The sequence below is a fragment of the Pseudophryne corroboree genome, chromosome 7 (genome assembly GCF_028390025.1).
Source record: "Pseudophryne corroboree isolate aPseCor3 chromosome 7, aPseCor3.hap2, whole genome shotgun sequence".
Taxonomy (NCBI): domain Eukaryota; kingdom Metazoa; phylum Chordata; class Amphibia; order Anura; family Myobatrachidae; genus Pseudophryne; species Pseudophryne corroboree.
This window is the reverse complement of record NC_086450.1, coordinates 55,600,600-55,610,300: the sequence shown is the minus strand read 5'-3', so window position 1 is coordinate 55,610,300 and position 9,701 is coordinate 55,600,600.

Below are 9,701 nucleotides of genomic sequence, written 5' to 3'. Positions count from 1 at the left end.
ACGTTCTCTGCCTGAAAAATGCTCCATATCTGTGCTCAGTGTGCTGCAAATATCTGTGCTCACACTGCTTTATTGTGGGGACTGGGGACCACCAGTATTATATAGGAGAAGTACAGTGCAGAGTTTTGCTGACCAGTGACCACCAGTATTATACGTTCTCTGCATGAAAAACGCTCCATATCTGTGCTCAGTGTGCTGCAAATATCTGTGCTCACACTGCTTTATTGTGGGGACTGGGGACCACCAGTATTATATAGGAGGAGTACAGTGCAGAGTTTTGCTGACCAGTGACCAGTGACCACCAGTATTATACGTTCTCTGCCTGAAAAATGCTCCATATCTGTGCTCAGTGTGCTGCAAATATCTGTGCTCACACTGCTTTATTGTGGGGACTGGGGACCACCAGTATTATATAGGAGGAGTACAGTGCAGAGTTTTGCTGACCAGCGACCACCAGTATTATACGTTTTCTGCCTGAAAAAACGCTCCATATCTGTGCTGCATTGTAGTATATATAGTAGGAGTAGAGTGCATAACTTTGCTGACAACCAGTATATAATATATAGCAGTATGGTACAGTAGGCCACTGCTCTACCTACCTCTGTGTCGTCAAGTATACTATCCATCCATACCTGTGGTGCATTTCAGTTTTGCACAGTTTGCTGACCACCAGTATATAATATATAGCAGTACGGTACAGAAGGCCACTGCTCTACCTACCTCTGTGTCGTCAAATATACTATCCATCCATACCTATGGTGCATTTCAGTTTTGCACAGTTTGCTGACCACCAGTATATAATATATAGCAGTACGGTACAGTAGGCCACTGCTCTAGCTACCTCTGTGTCGTCAAGTATACTATTCATCCATACCTGTGGTGCATTTCAGTTGTGCGCAGTATATATATATAGAAGTAGGACAGTGCATTGCCACTCCTAGATGGGCCAGGTGTTTGTGTCGGCCACTTGGGTCGCTTAGCTTAGTCACACAGCTACCTCATTGCACCTCTTTTTTTCTTTGCATCATGTGCTGTTTGGGGACTATTTTTTAAATCTGCCATCCTGTCTGACACTGCAGTGCCACTCCTAGATGGGCCAGGTGTTTGTGTCGGCCACTTGTGTCGCTTAGCTTAGCCATCCAGCGACCTTGGTGCACCTCTTTTTTTCTTTGCATCATGTGTTGTTTGGGGACTATTTTTTAAATCTGCCATCCTGTCTGACACTGCAGTGACACTCCTAGATGGGCCAGGTGTTTGTGTCGGCCGCTTTGGTCGCTTAGCTTAGCCATCCAGCGACCTCGGTGCAAATTCTAGGACTAAAAATAATATTTTGAGGTGTGAGGTGTTCAGAATAGACTGAAAATGAGTGGAAATTATGGTTATTGAGGTTAATAATACTATGGGATCAAAATGACCCCCAAATTCTATGATTTAAGCTGTTTTTGAGGGTTTTTTGTAAAAAAAAACACCCGAATCCAAAACACACCCGAATCCGACAAAAAATTTTCAGGGAGGTTTTGCCAAAACGTGTCCGAATCCAAAACGCGGCGGCGGAACTGAATCCAAAACCAAAACACAAAACCCGAAGCATTTCCGGTGCACATCACTAATTTTAACTGATTTCCCAGATCCTAAAAAGGATTTAGTCGGGTGTCAAAAATTCATCTGGGACTTGGGCAATGCTCATGAACCCACGAATGAAGACTGGCGGGTAATATTAAGGTCCTGTTTGCCTCCTAACATTGATAGCTTGAAATTTATCAAAGATTGTCAATTGGAGGAAGATAAGACCTTATCGGATGCCGACAACCAATTAAATGTGACCCATATAATTACCCAATTAGGAATATACTTTCCAGTAGTAGTGGACTGGAGCAAATTTTTTTTTTCCATAAAACAAAAGGACAATGAAGCGGCCGCAGATTAGTTTGCTAGAAGTTTGCTAGCAATGTCTAAATACACAAGAATTACTGATATCAAAGACGATGCGCACCATAGGGAGGTGGCTGTCTCTGTGCTTATGGATGGCTTAAAGGAAAGTTTAAAAGTAAGAGTGCTGACATGCTTACTAAACTGGCGTGGGATAACTGTAGATGCCCTCAGGGAATCTGCACTAGAACATGATAGGAACATAGGTAAGTACAAAGAAATGACTGGGAAAACTGTTTCGGCAATGGGGGTAATGGGAACTGTGCAACATTACCCTTTAACTAAGCAAGCATAGGTTACTATTAGACCTCGACAACCAAACACTCTTTTCTCCTGGCTGCAGCGGCCCCTACTAACTTACTGGGAAGAGATTTGCTTTGTAAAATGGGATGTGTGATTTATTGTGCCCCTGATGGAAACTTCGCTCAGGAAGTACAGGACATGTTGGACACTCCCCAAAGATTAATGTTGCACTCTCCCTTTCTCGATTCACATCTCAGGTAGAGGAAATGATCTCACAAATACCGGGCTCCCTTTGGACCAAAGATGGACAGGACGCTGGGTTAATGGCTAATGTAGCACCCATAGTAATCCAATTAAGAGACAAAAGGACAGCTCCAAGAATACCACAGTACCCCCTGAAGCCAGAAGTGGAATTATGGGGGTATCCTGTAATTGAAAAGCTGCTCCAACAGGGAATTCTAATCAGAACTTCCAGTACTGCCTATAGTCCCATCTTTCCAGTAAAGAAAAGTGGGGCGAAGGGCTTCAGGATAGTGCAGGATTTAAGAGGGGCAAACAAAGTAGTTGAGAGCCAATTCCCTGTAGTGCCTAATCCAGCTGTCATCCTAATGCAAATTTCTCCTCATTCTAGCAAGAAAAAAAGATACCAAGAAATGGATGATCGGGCGCTGGTCGGTACTGTGGCTCTAATGCTGCTGCTTTACCGTTTGGGATAGTCACACCCAAACCATAGATTACAAAAAAACAGAAACAACAATAGCAGCGCTAACGTGGTATTGAGTAGTAAATTATCGTAAGAAGGATTGAGTGATAAAATTCTTCACATTTAATAGGGTATAAAATTAAACCACATTAAAACCATATATAACAATTCATAACAAATAAAATAAAAAATATAAAATGAGGGTCAAAAAAGTAACTGCCTGTATCATATTGATTTTATATTTTTTATTTTATTTGTTATGAATTGTTATACTGTGCATGGTTTTAATGTGGTTTAATTTTATACCCTATTAAATGTGAAGAAATGTATCATTCAATCCTTCTTACGATAATTTACTACTCAATACCACGTTAGTGTTGCTATTATTGTTGTTTCTGTTTTTTTGTCCTCCTCATTCTACCCACTTAACTGTAATTGACCTCTGTTCTGTTTTCTTTTCTGTCCCACTTCACCCTGAAAGCCAGTATCTGTTTGCCTTCTCCTATAGAGGTGCACAGTATACCTGAACCTTCCTTTTAACACCCAGAAATGTATTTAAATTAAAATTTGTGTTCCCCACAGGAAAAGGTGGTCTGGAAGGCGAAGGGATATGGTCAAGAGTCATCCGGACTATGGAGAGATGGACAAAGTCAGCCAGTGGCTCCCAAAACATATCTCCCCAGCCTAGATGAAGCAACACACGGTCTGACTCACCTGGGCAAGGAAGGAATGTGAAGACTAGTGAGAGCCTACTGGAGTGCACCAGGATTCTCTTCTCAGGTGAGCAAGAAAGCCATGCCATGTCTTACATGCCTGAGGAAGAAGAAGGCAGTACCAACAGAGCCATCCCATATCCCTCGTACAGACGGTTCTTTTCAGGGAATACAAATTGACTTTATACAACTACCACCCTGTAGAAATTTTAAATATGTGTTAGTTTGTATTGATATGTTTTCCAATTAGGTAGAGGCATTCCCAGCTGCCTCTAACACCGCTGTCTTCACTGCCAAGAAAATAGTGCAAGAATTTGTATGTAGATATGGTATCCATAGGACTATTGAAAATGATAGGGGTACCAACTCCACAGGGGAAGTCTTTCAGGTTATGAGCAAACTCCTGGGGATTGATAGCCAGTGCAAAAGTGGAGAGAGTGAATAGTACTATCAACAGCAAATTGAGCAAAGTGAAGACTGAAACTGGACTACTGCATCAGGACCACTCCCACTTCAATCGCCTTTTGAAATTCTTTTTGGAAGGCAACCTCATGTGATTATAGACCCTCAGGACGATTTGAAATGCCACAATGAGGTGACAGTTCAATACCTCATAAAAATGAATAAGCACTTGAGAGAACAGCAAAAGAACTTAAAATTGTTGATTCCAGGTATGCCAAGTTCAAACTGCCATGATATTGAAGCAGGGGACTAGGTGATGATTCGAAATGTTTTTGCACTCAAGTTGTTTGATAGACCATTGGGAGGGACCGTACCAAGTTTTGTTGACCAGCACCACTTCATTGAAGGTAGCAGAGAGACAGACTTGGGTCCATTCGTCGTATTGCAAGAAAGCCAGTAACCCGGAAGAAGCTCGGGAAAGAAGTGAAACGGAGGAGATATCACTAGAGAACCTATTCCGGGAGAACCGAGAGGAGAAAGCAGTGGACATTTCCCCCCTCTTCCCCCCCCCCCCCCCCCCCAAGCGTATTAAGTGGTCACACAGGATTTTTGTTTGAGAGATGGATGATTGTCGGAAATCAACGTTTTTCTTTTCCTTTTTTCCTTTATTTTTCCCAGGACTGTTTATTTCTGTGAAGGTTCGGAAAGAATTGAGTGGGGGCCTGGGACAGGCTCTTCAGTAAACGGCGATGACTTGACAGAATCCCAGGGACAGTCTGATACTTTGCTCAAAGCAGGAGTGAGATGGAATGTATCTACCCATTGGCCAGGATGGCACGCGCCAGGGTCGCCTGCTAAGCAGGGGGCGCTGCCCGACGGTGCCACCCTCGACCAGTGGGTGTAATCCTTTAAGCTGTAGTGCAATACCTGCTGTGCCGAGCTGCCTGTGCATTGCCTGGGATGGAGGGTGTAGGATCGCTCAGCAGGCAGGAGCTGGCACCGGTGTGTCCGGCACCGCAATGTACTACAGGGAAGAAACTGAAAATAAGCTACAACTCCCAGCAACCCTTGCTGTTGGGAGATTCCGGCGGCAAGAGCTGCTAGGAGCTGTTGTTATTTTTTTCAGCTTCTTCATGTAGTTTGGTGCGGTGCAGGACACCGGCGTCAGCTCCTGCCTGCAGAGCAATCCTCCGCCCTCCATTCCAAGAAGATCGGCACAGCAGGTATTGCCAGACACTACGGCTATCTGCTGGGATGTTGTGGGGTGGGTACTAGGGCTATGTGCTGTCTGGGGAGGCTATGTATGTGCTGGGATTGGGGGAGACCACTGCTATGTGCTAAGGGCGGACTACAGCTATGTACTGGGAGGAGGTTGGGGACTATGGCCATGTGCTTAGAGAGGTGAGGGGCTATGTGCAGGGAGGGGGACTAAGGCTATCTATGCTGGCAGGGAACTATTGTTATGTAATGGGAGGGAGGTGGAGACTACGGCTATGTGCTGGGGGGACTACGGCTATTGCTTGGGGAGGTGGGGGCTATGGCTATTTATTGTGAGGGAACTATGGCTATGTGCTGGGAGGAGGATGGGGACTATAACTATATGACTGTGGGGGCATATCTGGCACTGTGGGTGCATATCAAGCACCGTGGGTGGCACATATGGCACTGTGGGGGCATATCTGGCACTGTGGGGGCATGTGTATCTGGCAATGTGGGGGCATATCTGGCAATGTGGGGGAATATCTAGCAACATGGGGGCATATCTGGCACTGTGAGGGCATATCTGGCACTGTGTGTGCATATGTGTATCTGGCACTGGGGGGGCATGTGTGTATCTGGCACTATTGGGGGCATATGTTATCTGGCACTATTGGAGTCATATGTGTATCACACCCCCATTTTCATTGGCCATGCCCCATGTGGCCACACCCATTTTTTGGGTGCATGCACACAGTACCACTAACATTGTTTTTTTCTACTTGCACCACTTGGTTGTGCGCTGCACTGCACTTCTTTGCACTACTATTTGATTATACTACCTGGCCTTGGGTGGCATTGTGTCCTCAGCCAGGCCATGCACTGCTGATGTCTCCTCAGTGTTATAAGAATTACTGTGTGGGCATAATGTGTAAAGGGAACTGCTACTGTGTGGGCATGATGTGTATAAGGGACACTACTGTGTAGCGTAATTTGAATTGGGGGAACTAATGTATGGTCATGCCCCTTTCCCACAAGATCATGTACTTTTTTTGCACATGCACCTATCCTATTTCAAATATGGGGGCGTCAGTCCCTTTCTTTGCCAGGGGCGCTCAGACCCCTAGATACACCCCTGGGAGTGAGTAAGAGGTTTTGGAGAGTACGAAGTTCGGAGACAATGTGAGGGGTTATTGTCTGAGGAATACTGTATTTGTAAGTATTGTGACCCTATAACTGAAGATGAGTGCATCCAAAGATGTCAGTTTAGCAATAAGGCAGAATTTGACAGACATCCCTTGAGTGATTACCACTTCATATCATTTTCTTTTACTCCTCACATTATTCACACATGCAGCAGCAGCAGCTGCTCCTACCTCTTTAACCCTATATTTTTATCACTCCTGCGATGCCCTGGGGTTGTCTGGCTGGGTGGCTCTGGGGTGTCCCGCCCCCCGGACCTGAACCCCTATAGTTAGTGTTAGGGACTTACCCAATGAGAGGCTACCTTGATGCGGTGGGTAAGCTCATAGCCCTGGCCAGGAATATGCTAAGTGCCTCTGGTTACTACAGGTTGAGCTAGTGTGAGATAGTGCACCTGCTACCTTCTTCCTCTGTACACTTTACTAAGTCTCAAGCAGAGTAGCACCTCACTACCTAATTAAGGTGTGCAAATGAGGGCCCTTTTCCCTCTGTAACTGATGTATTCATACATTTTTGAAGGTAGGAGACACCTTCACCCTAATTTAGCATCCTGCCCCACCCACCCCTCTGATTTTAAATAGTCCAACACTCTAGCCTTTACATTTGGAATGAGCACACTGAGGTAAGACTCCTACATTTTGTTTAATATGGCAGTCCATAATGGGGGGAATTCTCTGGGGTGCGGGGCTCCCTGTGCCTGCCGTGGCTGGGTGTCCCTGGGGCATCTCAATTTAACACTATTTCATCACTCCATGGCACTTATAGTTTGTTTTATATATATGTAACACCTTCACATCATTTTCTTTTACTCCTCACATTATTCACACATGCAGCAGCAGCAGCTGCTCCTACCTCTTTAACCCTATATTTTTATCACTCCTGCGATGCCCTGGGGTTATCTGGCTGGGTGGCTCTGGGGTGTCCCGCCCCCCGGACCTGAACCCCTATAGTTAGTGTTAGGGACTTACCCAATGAGAGGCTACCTTGATGCGGTGGGTAAACTCATAGCCCTGGCCAGGAATATGCTAAGTGCCTCTGGTTACTACAGGTTGAGCTAGTGTGAGATAGTACACCTGCTACCTTTTTCCTCTGTACACTTTACTAAGTCTCAAGCAGAGTAGCACCTCACTACCTAATTAAGGTGTGCAAATTAGGGCCCTTTTCCCTCTGTAACTGATGTATTCATACATTTTTGAAGGTAGGAGACACCTTCACCCTAATTTAGCACCCTGCCCCACCCACCCCTCTGATTTTAAATAGTCCAACACTCTAGCCTTTACATTTGGAATGAGCACACTGAGGTAAGACTCCTACATTTTGTTTAATATGGCAGTCCATAATGGGGGGAATTCTCTGGGGTGCGGGTCTCCCTGTGCCTGCCGTGGCTGGGTATCCCTGGGGCATCGCAATTTAACACTATTTCATCACTCCATGGCACTCATAGTTTGTTTTATATATATGTAACACCCTCACATCATTTTCTTTTACTCCTCACATTATTCACACATGCAGCAGCAGCAGCTGCTCCTACCTCTTTAACCCTATATTTTTATCACTCCTGCGATGCCCTGGGGTTGTCTGGCTGGGTGGCTCTGGGGTGTCCCGCCGCCCGGACCTGAACCCCTATAGTTAGTGTTAGGGACTTACCCAATGAGAGGCTACCTTGATGCGGTGGGTAAGCTCATAGCCCTGGCCAGGAATATGGTAAGTGCCTCTGGTTACTACAGGTTGAGCTAGTGTGAGATAGTGCACCTGCTACCTTTTTCCTCTGTACACTTTACTAAGTCTCAAGCAGAGTAGCACCTCACTACCTAATTAAGGTGTGCAAATTAGGGCCCTTTTCCCACTCACTAGTGGGTAAGGTCTTAAACCAAACAGAATGTTGGGTGTGCTCACAGGTACCTCAAGGACAAAATAATGTAGGCTTAGTGCCATACCTGACAGTGTATTAATATAAAAATATTCTACAAATGTATTCACAGAAAAATTGTAAAAATAAATGATGTACAAACTCTCTTTAAAAAAATGGGACAAAAAAACACACAATTGTATAAATAAATAAGTAAAGTGCAACATGCAATAATTGTAAGAGGATTTAGCTTATCTGAGTATGGGGTCACTGTCAGGTTTACCAACGCATTTCGTCACACAGACTTCATCAAGGGGTAAAGGCAAAGTGGAACTGGGCTTCTATTTAAGCTACTACTAATCCATACTCAATTATGACATCACATCCTGTTTTTTTAATTATGTTATTACATGCCGAGGTTTAGATCTATAAATATAATTAAAATTCATAGTGAGCATATAGTACATATGCATCCAGCATAAAACGGATGCTGTGGAGACAGGTTTGAATAATGAGAACATCTTAAAACAATTTTGTAAGTATAACAGTGGTACTTCCGCCACACTTCCAGTATCGTCGCGTCAAAATCGTCACTTCCACCCCACTTCCGGAACACAACTGCGCATGCGCCCGCTGTCCTCACTGAATTAGATGGTCATAGAGGCTGGACACAAGCGGCCGGACTCCCGCAATTTCATACATTGCGGTGGCCATTTTGTCAGGGGTATTTCTAGTTGCTTTCCATGCGGCGGCCATTTTAATGGAGACCAGGTTGAGGGACACTTTTTCATTCCCCCACAACGGTTACCATAGAAATAGATAGAAAACAGATGAATAATAGAGAAACATATAATATTCTCTTAACAATGACAAATTACAAAGATGGAAACAGGGGGAAAGGAATCTATTGGTTATAACAACATTAGTGAAATATAGAAACCATGTTAGCATTATGCTTATATATAGTAATATGCGCTCAGTTAACATTATGGATGCTTACTATAGTGATGTGCATAATAAAATATATATATCACATCACTATAGAAAGCATCCATAATGTTAACTGAGCGCATATTACACCATTTATTTTTAGAATTTTTATGTGAATAAATTTGTAAAATATTTTTATATTTATACACTGTCAGATTAATTTATTTCAGACACCATTGGTCGTTTTATCCCCCATCCCTTTTTGCTGCTAAAACTTTACAATTCAAGGAACTACCATCCCTGTTTATTTGGGGGTTAGCAGATGCCCTATACATTTTAGGGAGTGTCACTACGTATTTATTTATTTGTTGTTAACATCACAAGTGGCGCAGTATTCTCCCTTTATACTTAGTGCCATACCCATTAACGTTAGATGAGGTACTTGAGTTACATGGGGGGAGACCGGTGGACAGGAAATATAATATATCTAGATCCCCTAGCCTGAGACTCCACCAGTACCATGTAGATAAAT